Raw genomic sequence first — 13,730 nt, 5'->3', positions numbered from 1 at the left:
CAGCTTCCCTTTTGCTCCCTCAGACCGCGCTGCAGGCCGGTGAAAGCTCTCCAGTTCCCAAATCGAAGCCCTAGCCCTAGTCTTCCCGGGAAGGTGGTCCCGTGGAGCCCGACATGTCCTGCGCCCCTGCCCGGTTGGGTCTGTGAGGGATTTCTTGTCATGGCTCAGGCCAAGGCGAGGGCTCAGCGCTGCCTAGGCCCCAGCGGGGTCCCTGACACGCGCTGTGGAGGTGGCACCCAAGGAATCATCACTACATCCCCAGTGCCCCTTTGGGAGGCCTGGCCTGTGAGGGACTGGGCTCCTTGGCTCTAGGCAGGGCAAGAAGCACGGCCCCAGGGAAGTAGAGCTGGCAGCTCAGGGGTCTCAGCTGTCTGCCGGGCTGTCTGGGCAGGACCACTGAGAAATTCCCAGTTCCTTGTTACTATTTCTTATGGCAGAATATCAACTTCTAAAACCCAGGCATCAGCAAAGGGACAGCAATGCTATCAGAGGTTTTAACAGGAGATGAGCATTCATGGTGAATGACTCAAATATCACTATGCACAATAGGAAATTCTGAGATTTCTGGAGCAATTACAGACTGCACATGTAGACTTAATGTGGCTCTCTGCAACGTACACATTACTCTACAAGTTTTGATTAGATGGTTATGTAGATCCCCTTCACTGCCACACCCATACTGGAGAGTGCTGAGTGAATGAGGAAGAAATGGAGCATTTACTTCGAAATAATTCATTCAGGAGTGGAAATAAATGGGGAAAAGAAGGAAATGTTTACCTCTGATGTGCTTGAGGTCGCTAAGATTATTCCTGATGCCTTATGATTTTAGGAGTATGCTTTTGTGGCGTCAGAGTAAGATCAGAGAGGGAGATAACGTTATACTATATAACTTAAACTGGTGTATTTTCTTTAAGGAGAGGACAAGCTTGTGGTGGAAATGTCAAGAGCCTCCAAACTGGCCATAAACCAAGTGACTTGAATGTGCCAGTTTTCTCTGCTTCAGGTATATAGCTCCTACCCTCTAAGTTAGACTCAATGTCGTTAGAGGGATTCCCTTTACCGATTACAAATATAGTCAACGTAAGATTTTACATAGTCTGAATCTTGTCTTTTAAGCTTTATTTCAATTATTGCTACGTCAAAGTAGCTTTTATAGCACCTATGCTGTATGAGTCCTGTTACACCAAATTTGTTTCACATCATTATCCTTTTATAGTCCAGTATTCTTCCCATAAAAACAAATTTACTGCTGTCCCCATCTAGATTTAGCATAAGATTTTTAAAGTGTTACAATTACCTAGATGCACAGTGTATCTCTACATGTCAGCTGACATGAGGCTGACCATTTTTTCTAGGCAATTTCCTTAAAAACTGTACCTGTTACAGAGGCTGCAGTAACTTTACACAGGTTGCCACAGTGTAATACAGGCAGAATAGCTTTCAGTTGTTCTTTGATTACTAGCAAAATAATTGCGTTTGTTCAAATACACCATTTGTAGAGTAATATTTTTAAAATATAACTGAAATCAATACACTCAATATATTTATTAAATCATATATTAATATAAATGCAGTTAACATATGTGAACATATTATAGAGCAGTCACTGAAATAAATACTCTGAGGGCCAGGTCCTCAGCTAGTATACTGGTATCCCCTCACCCATGCTGAGCTCTTTTTCATTAGGTTTCACTCTTTTGCAACACAAGAGAATGTGGCCACAAATAATACAGTTTATTTCAATATTGTCACTACAGCATAGGGTCATATATGCATATTCGTAAGGCAGTATATAGCTAAATACATACAACTTTATGTGGACTTCTAATATTGTAAAGCCAAAAGAACATATCAGATAATCTAGTCTGACTTTAACCAGAAGGCTGCTTGTCATAAATTAATGGTTAATGCAGGAAATAAGTCTGAAAGGGACCCTCTGGACCTTCTAATGTAAACCTTTGCTGTCACATTCAGCTCAAGTAACTAAAAATAGAAGTATTTATTCATTTCTTAAAGTTGTTTTGCTGTTATTAACTGCACTGAAAAACACCCCCAAATTTCACTCCTTGGAAGGGTAGAAGGCCTAATTATTTATTAATTTTCAAATAATGTATTTTATTAGTTTAATTCTTAGTATAGGATTATTTATACTGATTTGTCCCTGGCCAGTGCTGCCCATGAGTTTAAATAGTTTTTGTTCTTTGTGATGTTCACCCATCATTTGTTGTACCCCCTCCAGCCCTTCTGTTTTAGCCTTTGTTGTTACTAGTCTCCTTTCATAAGACAGGAAACTCTTACTATTCTCCTGATTATCCCACTGAGCCATTTGTGCATATGTTAATTTGAATTCCCCCTTGTTAACATGGACGACTAGTTAGTATGTTCACTTCAGGTCTTGTACAGTGTCTCTAATAGAAATGTGTGGCCCTGATACATCCTAGGATTGTACTTGATTTTTTTTCATGTACACATCAAATTAGTAGCCTTGAATCATTTTGTGATGCGTTAATAACCCAGATGTCCTTTGTTGCGTCTCATTAATGAAGCTGTCTTTAACAGCAAGAGTTCATGGGTTCCCCTAAACTGAATACAGTAAGCTCTTTGAACTTTGCTTAGATCTACTTTCATGTGGGATTTTCATTCATACACCATTTTAATGAAGAAGGCCATTTCCATTAACCAACTTGACCCCCGTGTTGGACATGTTCCATAGCTCTGTTCCAGCCCTCAGACTGCCATGGCCCTGAGCACGTTACCCCCTTGCAGAAGTTTAGTTGGCAGAGTCCAAGGTCAGCTCCTTCACTGATAAGAGCAGTTGCGAAAAAAGCTAGTAGCGAGGGCCTGCCTCTCCTTTCCCTTGAGAGCCACTTTTAAGCTGAGGCTTTGCGCTGGCCCTCGCCTGTGCCACAGTGCAGCCGCGCAGCAGCTCTATTTGCACCGTCTCGCATCTCCGCGAGTCTGGCCCTGATCCGGACTTGCTGACTTGGCATCCTGGCTTGGCCTCGGACCTTCGTCGTCACTGCAGCCCTGCTGGGTGGCCACTGGACTGTGTCTGACCCTGACCACTGTCTCTCAGCCCAATCTTGACCCTGGCTTGCCGCTTTGCATCCTGGCTCCTTGCTGGTGAGGTCACTGCTTTCATCTGCCTTGGTATTGTGCTTAGCTCCTGGCACACCTTCCGTTGCAGAGCAGCCAACTCTTGCTGCTCTCTGACACCCCCCACCCCCAAACACAGAACCCTCCTAATTCCCTTATAATTTCTGTATAATGTATGCTTTTGGGTGGGCAAGCTTGAAGAAAATGGTGGAGCAAATTAGGTCAGGACACCTCAATGAAATAAGAGTAGCAGAGTGAAATAGAAGAGAGAAAAATTACAAACAGGGTGTACCTAACATCTCTCTGAATCTCACCTTGGTTGTGTGCAAGTTTTTGTTGCTTGTCTCCATGGCATGTTCATTCTAATGGTAAACACTTTGCGAGAGGTGCTTCATCTTTCCTATGTATTTGTATAGGTTCTTGCACATTGGGGAACAGATGTAATACAAACTTTTTTTAATAATTATGTCCTCCAATTCTTTACTATTTTTTAAGTTTATATTTGTAGGAGGCCAACAAACCACTAGGTGGCAAACGATTTCAGCAAGATAATACACAGGTATTCACACAATCTTCTGTCCTCAGCTTCATCATTGAGGCCATGGAGTGTAGTCCCACGGCAATTTATAGAAATCTGGGGTGAAGCTGATACAGTCCTTCTCCTCCCTGCCTCTCTCTCCCTTTTGCTGTTCTAGTGTTCATGAGCCAGGTGTGGGGTGGATTCATGGAGGTGATCTATGCAAAAACTAACCTAGAAAAAAAAAAAGAAAAAAAAAAGGAAAGGAAAAAGAAGAAAGTAAGTGGTTTCCAGCCATTTCGGTTCCATCAACCAGCCTACAGACCCCCTGTGCAAAACAAGATGTATTCTGGGAGAACAGCAGTCCCAGCTTGGATTGTTTTATACTGCTGAGCAAAGGTACCACATATTCTTCTCTTTGGCATAAAATTCCAAAGTTCAGGATGATAAAAACATTACATATGTGTATCAATGATCAGCAGATAATTTCTATAAGTTACTACAGATGATCTGTCCGAGTCCTGGTTTTCTATCTACAAGAGACATGGCATGAATGCATATTTACAAAATGCAAATCCAGCTGTTCTGAAGAGTTTTTTAAAATAACAAATCCACCAAGTAATCAGACTTCTGTATACGATTAGCTTTTCTGGTCGTTACCAAAGTTCTGTGTGAACATGTGTTTTAACCTGGATTTTCTTGGAAGCAAAATTGTGCCAAATTATCCCTTTCAGTTGAAATACTCAAGGAGATCTAGAGAAAGGAAAGGATCCATGGTCCATGTGGAGCTTTCCTTTTGTGATTGTCTCCTGTTAACCAACATGGGAGCAGAACCATCTCATCCAAAGTTTATTCTCTGAGGTAGCGTGACTTGTGATATCCTAGGATTCCCCACTCTGGTGTTTGGCATGAGTCTTTCAGTTCAGTCCTCTGGCTACAGTTTCTCTTTGATTACAAGAGTGCAACTAAGCCCTCACAAAAAAAGACAGGAGAGCAGCGGGCCACATTATTTCATCTTGGCAACCTTTGTACAACTGGGGGCAGGAGTGGTCATGTGAGCTGCTGACACAGAACATTTTCTACATGTTTGTTCCTCCAAACTATGGCATCTCTTCAACCTGATTTTTCTAATTCTGAGACCGTGTAAATGACCAAGGCCTTTCTTTCCACCTGCCCCTGACAGTTCAGTAACACAGACCTTGATCTAATTTTAAGCAATCAAACTTAAATAAAATGTAGTCATTGATCATAGGAAGCTCCAATCAGTCAGAAACCGGCAGAGATTCAGTCTGTAGCTGAGCGAGTGGGACACACAGGCTGGGCACTGTGTTGTTACCTTAAGCCCAGGAGCACAGGACTTGAGAGCGGTGAGGTCTGAAGTAACCCATGCTTGAAAGAAGGCAGGAATGTGAAGGAGAGGTCATCAACCAATGAAGGATTAATGGATAGGTAAAATGCTTATGGGGTGGTTGTTTTTATTTTGGGAATTAAAGTGGTTTGTAAGCCTTTCTGTAAAAGGCAGGTAATCTGAGAACCATCGAAGTGTGTGTGTAGCTGCCAAGGGATCCTGCAGCCAAAGGGAGATTTGGGAACTTTGGCACTTGGTTGGTGAGGATCCGGTAACTGCAGTGCGGCAGGGCAGGAGGGTGTTTTGTTTGCAATTGCTTTGTCTTTGCTGGTTTCACTATAGCACCTGAAATACAGCAGGAAACAGATAGAAATGTTTGGAGTTTTGTCATTCAAAGAGGCGGAGCTCTGGAAATAAGGCAGAGCCTGGTGTTACCCACTCAGAGAGGAAAGCTGAGGAGGTGGGTCTGTCTTATGACAGGAAGGTCATAATTACTGCCATGGAATTCTGCTAAACTGTACATAATTTGTTGCCTCAAAGCCATGGTTCTGTCATACATAAGAGACTGCAAATTCTGTGTGAGAATTTGCATTTCTGAGTAGGGGATTTTAAAGTTAGTTGTCTGAAAGTCTTGATACTCTTTAATAGAAAGATGTGGGCGTTTTTCCACAGGAAAACTTTTCTTACTCTTCTGAATTTCTGAAATTCTTCTACTTCATGTTACACATAACATTTCATAGCAACAGCTCCTTCCTCTGATAAATTGAAAAAGTGCGTGGACAGTTTAATGTGGAATTTTCAAAACAAAGCAGAATTTGTCATCGCTGAGTTAGAGCCAGATTTCCATTGTGAATATTTGTCTCTATCAATAGGGGATCTTAAAGTGTGTTCAAAATACAACTGTACAATGTCATGAAACGGAAATCCACTGCAGGCTATTAAATACAAAAACACCATGTCCAGCTCATGTCTGAAGTCCGTGATCTGCAAGTTGTTGGAAGATGAGAAGGTATTCTGGGGAAGTCAATGCTTGCTCCATTCTCACATTCTTTCCCAGGTGTCGACTTTCACAGGTGCTGGAGACAAAATACTGGGCTTGAGGGACCTTTGGTCTAACATAAAATGGACTCTTCTTTGGTCTAACTCCTTCCTAATTTTCATGCATATAATAACACCCTGAAGTTGAAGTTGTGGAGTTCTTACTGGAGGACAGGAGTTGAGGACCAAAATCCACCACACCTTCCCTAGTGAATTTGGGCTGGGGCAATCTTTTTGACTACTACCGGTGTCCCAACTCCTGATCAAGACAGTAATTAGAGTCTCCAATTAAACAAAAAAGCAATTTTCTGACTGCACAAGATTCATGTTGACAATGAATTACAGCCTGATATCCACTCCTGTTGCCTACTGGTGCCCGCTTCTCTGGATAATGCTGTTATGAATGATCAGTAACACATTTTTACTCTCTTCCCAGGAGTCTTTACAGTTGTTTTGTAAGAACATATGCAACAAAGCGTAAGCAAAATCTCTCCACTAAGCAAGGATGTTCATTGCTGTAGATGCTGCAAGTCCTGCTGTCCTGTCAGTAGCAAGGGGAGTGAGTGATGTATGAGGTCCTGCATGCTGGTCTTTCCTACCGTTGAAAAAGACATCTTCGTAGAGCCTGCTAGGAAGGAATGCATTTACTTTTAGTGGTAGCCTATTGGTTTGTAATGAGAAGCAGCTCAATTACACATGAGAAAGTCTTTAGTATAAGATTCTTCCAGAAAGTGTGATGCACAAAGGTAGTGTACTAAGGCAGGAGGTTTGTGTGTCCACCAGGAGGCATAGCAAGCTAGGGCTCCATCTTGCACACAGCCCTGAACATGCTGCACGTACCAGCAGTGAAGGGAGGCAAAAGTTTTCATCAGATTTTTACATCCAGAAGTAGGAAATTGAGATATTTCTCGAATAAAAATGAAAATGTGGAGAACTGGCAAGGAACTGAAGTAATAAAATGCATATATGTCAAAATGTTCTCTGGTCAAAGGTTATAATTTCAAATAAATTTTGTTGCCGTTGTTCACAGTCATTGGAAGTCATAATTCATATGACTGAAAATAAAAATGCTAATCAGTTTATAAAGTGATACTGGGGCTCAGCTTCTTAAGGTATACATCAGCAGTTGTGTAAGAGGCCAAATTAGATACCTTCATGTACGTGTGGGGAAGGACAAAGTTTTGATGCTGCAAACATTTAGGCATGTGAATGATCATATCTGTTATATCTTAAAAATATAGAAGAGATTACAAAACCAGCCAGAGGCTTACCAATAAGTACTTGCACATTGGGACTCCGTGGGAATCCAGGTTGTAATAAGCTTATCAGTTATGCTTCTCCTCTGACAGTGTAACTGGAGTTAGAAACAATGATCCTTCTCCCTGACACCCTAGGAGCACGTATATCACATCAGGAATGTGAACAGTGGTGTTTTCAAAGCTGCTAAATTTTGTAATCTTTAAAGTATTGTAATAAAAGCCTTCTTTTCTGTCATTTCAAAATCAGGCAATCAGCTAGGAATTGAAAATCTAAAACCAAGCAAACAAAAAGGTCTCTTCCCAGGCTTGAAGAGAAACCTGAATATAAGAGCACGGAAAGGAAATAAAGAGAACCCCAAACTATTATTAAGGCCTCATGAGTTTTTTTTTTTTAATGCCAGTCTCATGACTTTCTGGGAACCGATTTATTGAAAGCCTTGGTTTGGCAATTCTGTGCTTGGCTAGCTTGGGCTTGACCCAAGTCCCCTTTTTTCTTGGCAGCACTTAAAACAGTTGAGATGTAGCCTATGCTCCTTCGTAATCCAAGATTGCTCTGTGCAGTCAAGAACCCTTAAGCATGGGAAATGAACAAAGTGACCCAAAGCCGTGGGGCCCGGGCTGGCGGTGTGGGCTGTGGGGCTGGGGTGAGGAGCCAAGGGCCCGCTCTGCTTCCCTGCGACCAGCTTCTACGTGGGTTTAGTGCAGCTGACGCTCTCCGACTGGTGTAGAAATTCTGTTTTACTTTTAAATTGCGCTAGCTTAGCTGGCAATAATCCAACTGCTGGAAACTCAGTTGCGTAGAGAGAACTCGTCTGATATTTCCAGTTCTTCAGCATTTACATGAGCTGCTGCTGCACAACAAACAGACGCAGTGTGCGGCCATCTCCTGCAGCAGGTCACGTCCTGCTGGAACAGTGCAGCAGCAGCGCCAGGCATTTTCGTGACCGTTCAGCAATCTCAGCAGTAAGGCAGCAATAAAACAATGCTTCCAATGTATTGCACTGGCTTTGCCTGTTGGCTCTTATTTCAAGGCAGAGCACTCTGCTGGCGTATATATATCATATAGTAGGTTTCTCTTGCACTGCTCCTAGGGCTCTTAGCCAAACTGCTGGCACAAGGTTGGAGTTCGTAACCCATAGCAGTACCACCGTTGTTCCAAACTCCTGAGGTAGCACTCTACCCTATTGCTTTTTTATACACTTCTGTTTTCTATATAGAAACAAGGGTAACAGAATCATGCAGCTCTCAAGTCTTAAAACAGGCCAAATTCTTTGTTTTAAACTGGCACAGCTGTGAAGTTAGCGGAGTCCTGCTGCATTACACCAGCACAGAGCTGGGCTAACCATCATGATGCAGAGGCCTGTACAAAGACCAGTAAATGAATGTCTAGCTCCAGTGTTTATACCCTATGTGATTAAGCATGATATTTCTTTTAGTAACCTTAAAAGCAACTGTCTTTTAAAGTTTCCTTGTAACATCCTGGTCTCACTGACTTGCCTGCAGTTGGGATTTCAGGACTGGTGTTTGTTGCACTTGACAGCTTTTATCTGTAGACTGGTGTCTTACTAACTAAGGTGGAAGAAACTGGAACTATTCAGTTACATAATGGAGAAGCAAATGCTTTTCCAGAAATTACTATTTGTTTATTGAGGGAGGGTGGGGGTGTGGGGGGTGTTTCCTGAGCCACCATTGTTGCAGTCATTGCAGACCTGCTTGTGTCTTTGCCATTTGCTAGCTGGGACATCCAATTAATTAGACTGAACTTGTTTCCTTTTGTATCTATCCATCCTGGGTTAATAGTTTAGAGGGTGTGTATGAAAGACTGAAGTTCCTGGCACTGCAAACGTATGAATAGTTTTATTCAAAAGACTAGTCTTACTGCATGAAAGACCAAGATGTCATCACACAACAGCTAAAGCAAAAATACTTGGATATTTACATCCGTATTATTACAAAACGCTCAAATTTTACTGAAGCAAAAACACTTCAATTCGAACACAAGGTCACAGAGTTCCATGCTTTTATTTGAGTGTATTATATTTTAACAGAAGTACAACAGAAGTTAGCAGTTATAACAGCACCCCCCTATACACCGGAGCACAACCTGTGTCAAGGTGTGCCTGTCCCTCATGCAGATGTCAGCCTCTCGAGCAGCCCATGTGACACCTGCAGAAATGCTCACAGGCAGCCCATGGGCCTCCTGTCTCTATACCGATGCAGCGTGGTGCCCAAAACTGAGCCGTTACTGACTGTGAACCAACCTCTGAGGTGTGCTTGCTTGCTCTCAGATCCCCATGCTCTGGCAGGTGGCTTGACGTTGCACAGCTGGATTTATACCGTGACAAGAATGCATCTATTCTAGAGGAAGAGTGTGGAGCATCCCTTAAAGGGCAGCTGAGATACACCCACTCAGACCAAATATGAAACCAGAATTACCCACATCCTTCTCTGCAGTATCAATGTCTCAAGTGCATCTTCCTTTGCTTCACAAGAAGAAAAATCTGGGGGAAATCCTGTGTTCTCTTCCCAGATTTTTGCTAGAGCTCTGACATCTTGTGTAAAGAAGTATAATGGTCCCAGCTTAATTAGGGTAAACAGTATCTTGTAATCCATCTTTGCTTGATTTGCCGAATTATCTTTCTTGTCCCACAGATTTGTTAGTGGCTTTGCCTACTGTATAGGAAACATACCAGTCCAGTGGTTTAGATTTCACTGAATCTGGAAAAATCTAGATTGCCAGTTCTGCAAACCAAAATACATATGAGCAGTTCTTTGACTAAAATGATCAGGACTACTAATGAGACTCATAGGTCTTGTAAGACTAACTTTACTCTGTATTTTAACTTACTGCAATAGAATGTAGTGAGCCTTTGAGTAATAGATTACATTACGTACTACACAAATATTTTTGTAACCGATTTCTGAATATATTAAGATACAGATTAGCAGGCTGAGTATCTTAAACTGATGAAGAAAAATGTTAGCAGTTAAAAATCTCTTCCAAGGATTTTGAAAATGTGATGAGAAGCAAATGACATCTGGTTATACTAACATCTTGAAGAAGGCCTGAACCTTCTATATAGCATTGCTCTGAAGGCTCTAGTCTTCATGAAGAAATTTCAGCAGCAGTTCTCATGTGGCAAGGTGAAGAAGTGAACACAGAACACACCGACATCTCAGTGCAGGTGACAATGCAGCTGCTGGTTTTACTCTCAATATCTGGATTAAAAGTCCCTATGCAGACTTTGGGCGTATATTCATTTTGCTTGTAAAACCACCTTAACAATACAGCCTCCCTTGCTGTATTTTCCAGGATGTGGTGTTTCAGTGTTATCATAAAACTACTAATGAAGAAGACACGTAAGCAAAAACATTGTATGCTACTCTGCTACCATTAGCAGTAATAGTGTGGCTAGGCTCCTACTGAAAGATAAGCAGGTTACACTAAGAACTGGATTCTTTTCTTCCATACAGAGTTGTATAGTAGGACTACTGTCATCAGATTGTGTATATGTGGGAGAACAAATATCAAAATGAGCCTTTGCAAATACAGTGAACTTTAAAGAATCTTGGGTGGAACCGTGACAGACCGTTCCACAGGGAATGGTAGTGCTTTCAAGGACCTCAATAGTTGGTGATTGCATTTTAAGTTAGAAATTTTAATTGCTAAGCAGAGCTATAAACAGGAATCTAACTCACTGTTTTCATGGTCTGTTGCATTTGCAAACAAGGTTTTCTGAGCCCCAATAGTTGTACAGTAACACCTGAAATGGATCTCTGCATAAATTAGTTTCCCAAAAGCCTAAGTTGCCTGGAACTGACTTCCTACGGTAACGAAGGATTTTCTGAACGGTTGTGTAACATGCATTTCTTACATTCTCCTAAAGGGAACTAAACATTGACCTTTCAGAAACAGGGAGTTTGGAGCAATTACTTGCTCTTCAGTAGTCTCTTTGAAACTTTGCTTTACAGAATTAAACCTTAGAGATTCCTTCCCCTGTTTTTCCTCAAGGCTTGTATAGTTTGATCACTGACATGCTCTCTCTGTGGGCTAAACCTAGTTTTATTTCTAAGAAAATGTTGAGCTCACTGGAGCATATAACTTGCCATACTGCATTATGTTCATTTAGCCCAGTTGTGTATCTCTAACTGTTGTCAATTCCCAACACTTCTGAGAAGATGCAAAACCAAAACTAACCCAAACATATTTTTGACAGAATTGGGGTGATGGAGACTTCATCGTAATTACTAACTTGTTTAAACTTTGTGTTTCACGCTGTTTTTTTCTTTTAATACCTCTTATATAAATAACAAGAATATCCAGAAATACAGTAATTCAGGACAAGAGAATCTTGCCCTCCCTTTTAGACTCTTGCTGTGTGTTTTGACTTCAGTAACACCCTGGAGCAGTGAGTTTCACAGTCTATTTTGTTCTTTGATGAAAAGACAACACTCAGTTTCAAATATATGAGTTGTCAGCTACACTGTCTGCCTCCTCTTATACTACAAGACTAAGAAAATGTAAGCTCACAAACCACATTCTCTAGTCTATTTTTATGTTTGCAAGCCTTTTGCTAGATCTTGACCCAGAATTTCTAGGGAATATTTACTAAAAAGTGTCCTAAATAATACTGTACATTTACAAACAGCTTAACAAAACAGAACTTAGAAAGGAGGAAAGTAAAGGAAGGGAAATGGGATAGCAACTACACTTTCCCTAAAGGACAGTAGTTATAATTTAGAGTTGTCCTCTGATTTCGTAGGGCAAGTGACAGCTACTTACCTCCTTAGGTAGTACTTTATTCACTGGTACTTAGTGTCAAGTCCAGTGGATTGACCACCTGCCTCAGTTTAGGCTGTTGCATGCCGAAGTGTCACCATGTAATTTGGGTTAGTTGCTCCCAGTCACCTGCTGTCCTTTCCTACTGACCATCCTGCTGGCTGTTTCTTTTTGTGAGTCACTCGTTAGTGATTTTGTGCTTTTTCATAGGAGATCACATATAAAGACACAAATAATCCTTGTTGCCCCAGGAAGACTGTTTTTTACAGAGCTTTCCATTCCCCTTCTAGGAGCTGCTGCAAACCCAGGCTGAAAGGGAGGTTTTAGATTAGGATGACTGCTAGCCCTGAGCACATTTACGCTGAGTTAGTTTGCCCAGGCTTTTCACACATTACTGTAATTACATCACTGTTTCAAATTTATACCATGCTTTTTCTCAGTGGCTGACTTCTTAACAGAAATACAACAAAGCATAAACTGCCAACAGAAGGTTTCAAGCCTGCCCGTTTCTGTTCAGCTCCTTTTCTATCCTCAAGATGCCAACAGAGCACTCACCCTCTCTTGGTTTTCCATTCCTCTACAGTGCTCAGAAAAAGGCTGTTGGGTTCTTTTTCTCCTAAGCCTCAGGCTTGCATATTTGAATCTCTTTTTATTTATTTCATTTCTTAGGCAAAAAGTTCTAATCCAGTTAGAGGCCTTCTTTTCATGCCTCTTCAGTGTCTCCAAATGTCTCCTAATTCTGTTGTCTTTTAGGCTGCAAAAATCACAGCTGTACACAGATTTCAGCTGAGGTTGTATGATCTGTACATATATGAATCTTAAACATTTTGTTGATCAGAGCCCCATACTGTACTGTCTACATTGATAGCTCTGTCTTTTTCTGGAAACAATATTGTTAACATATAATGTGCAAGATTAATTTTTTACCTTCTCTACCTTGTGCAAATTTCATTTGCCGTTGTGCTCCCTGTACACCATCACTGATGAAATTCCCCCAATCTTTTATACATTGACAATAGAAACGAAGTTTGCAGGGCTCAGCTGAAGAAATGAGGAAAAAAAATCTCAGCTTGCATCATAGGAAATGATGTAAAGAAGCAAGAAAGGGCAGATCTTCAAGCTACCAAACCTCTGTTTTCATGCAAAGCCTCAGTGGTTTTGACTGGCTCCATGTAGAAGAAACTCCATATAGAAGATGGTGAACAATCAGCGGCACAACCTGAGTAAATCTGCTCTTGATCTGTTAAGTGGGAGCAAGGAACACATTTTGTTTAAAAGAAACAAAAAATAACCAAACCAGAGGTCTTAGCAGGAGGAATGTTTCATCTCATCGAATTAAACTCAAAAGATGAACATCTGAGCTATTGAGATGCATGCAGCAGACAGATGTTCAAACTACTCCCAGAATTCATCAACTCCAGGATGTAAGAAAATTTTGAGCTTTCAGATGGAAAAAGTAGTAACCAAACCTGCTGGTTTCAATGTAGGCTGTGAGTAGCATTTAATGCCAAATGTTGAACTTAAAAATGTGTTATCCACAGTCTAGTCTGAACATTAGTTCAGGACATAGGAAAAAATTGTTCATTGTTTAACAAGATAAATGACTTGGACTGGTACTTCTTCTGCCTTCATAGTGGATCTCAGTTTTATATCTATTTTCAGCCCAGCCTTTGTTATCAAACTAGGTTCCTC

The sequence above is a fragment of the Gymnogyps californianus genome, chromosome 1 (assembly GCF_018139145.2).
Source record: "Gymnogyps californianus isolate 813 chromosome 1, ASM1813914v2, whole genome shotgun sequence".
In the NCBI taxonomy this organism is placed as follows: domain Eukaryota; kingdom Metazoa; phylum Chordata; class Aves; order Accipitriformes; family Cathartidae; genus Gymnogyps; species Gymnogyps californianus.
This window is presented reverse-complemented; position numbering follows the sequence as displayed.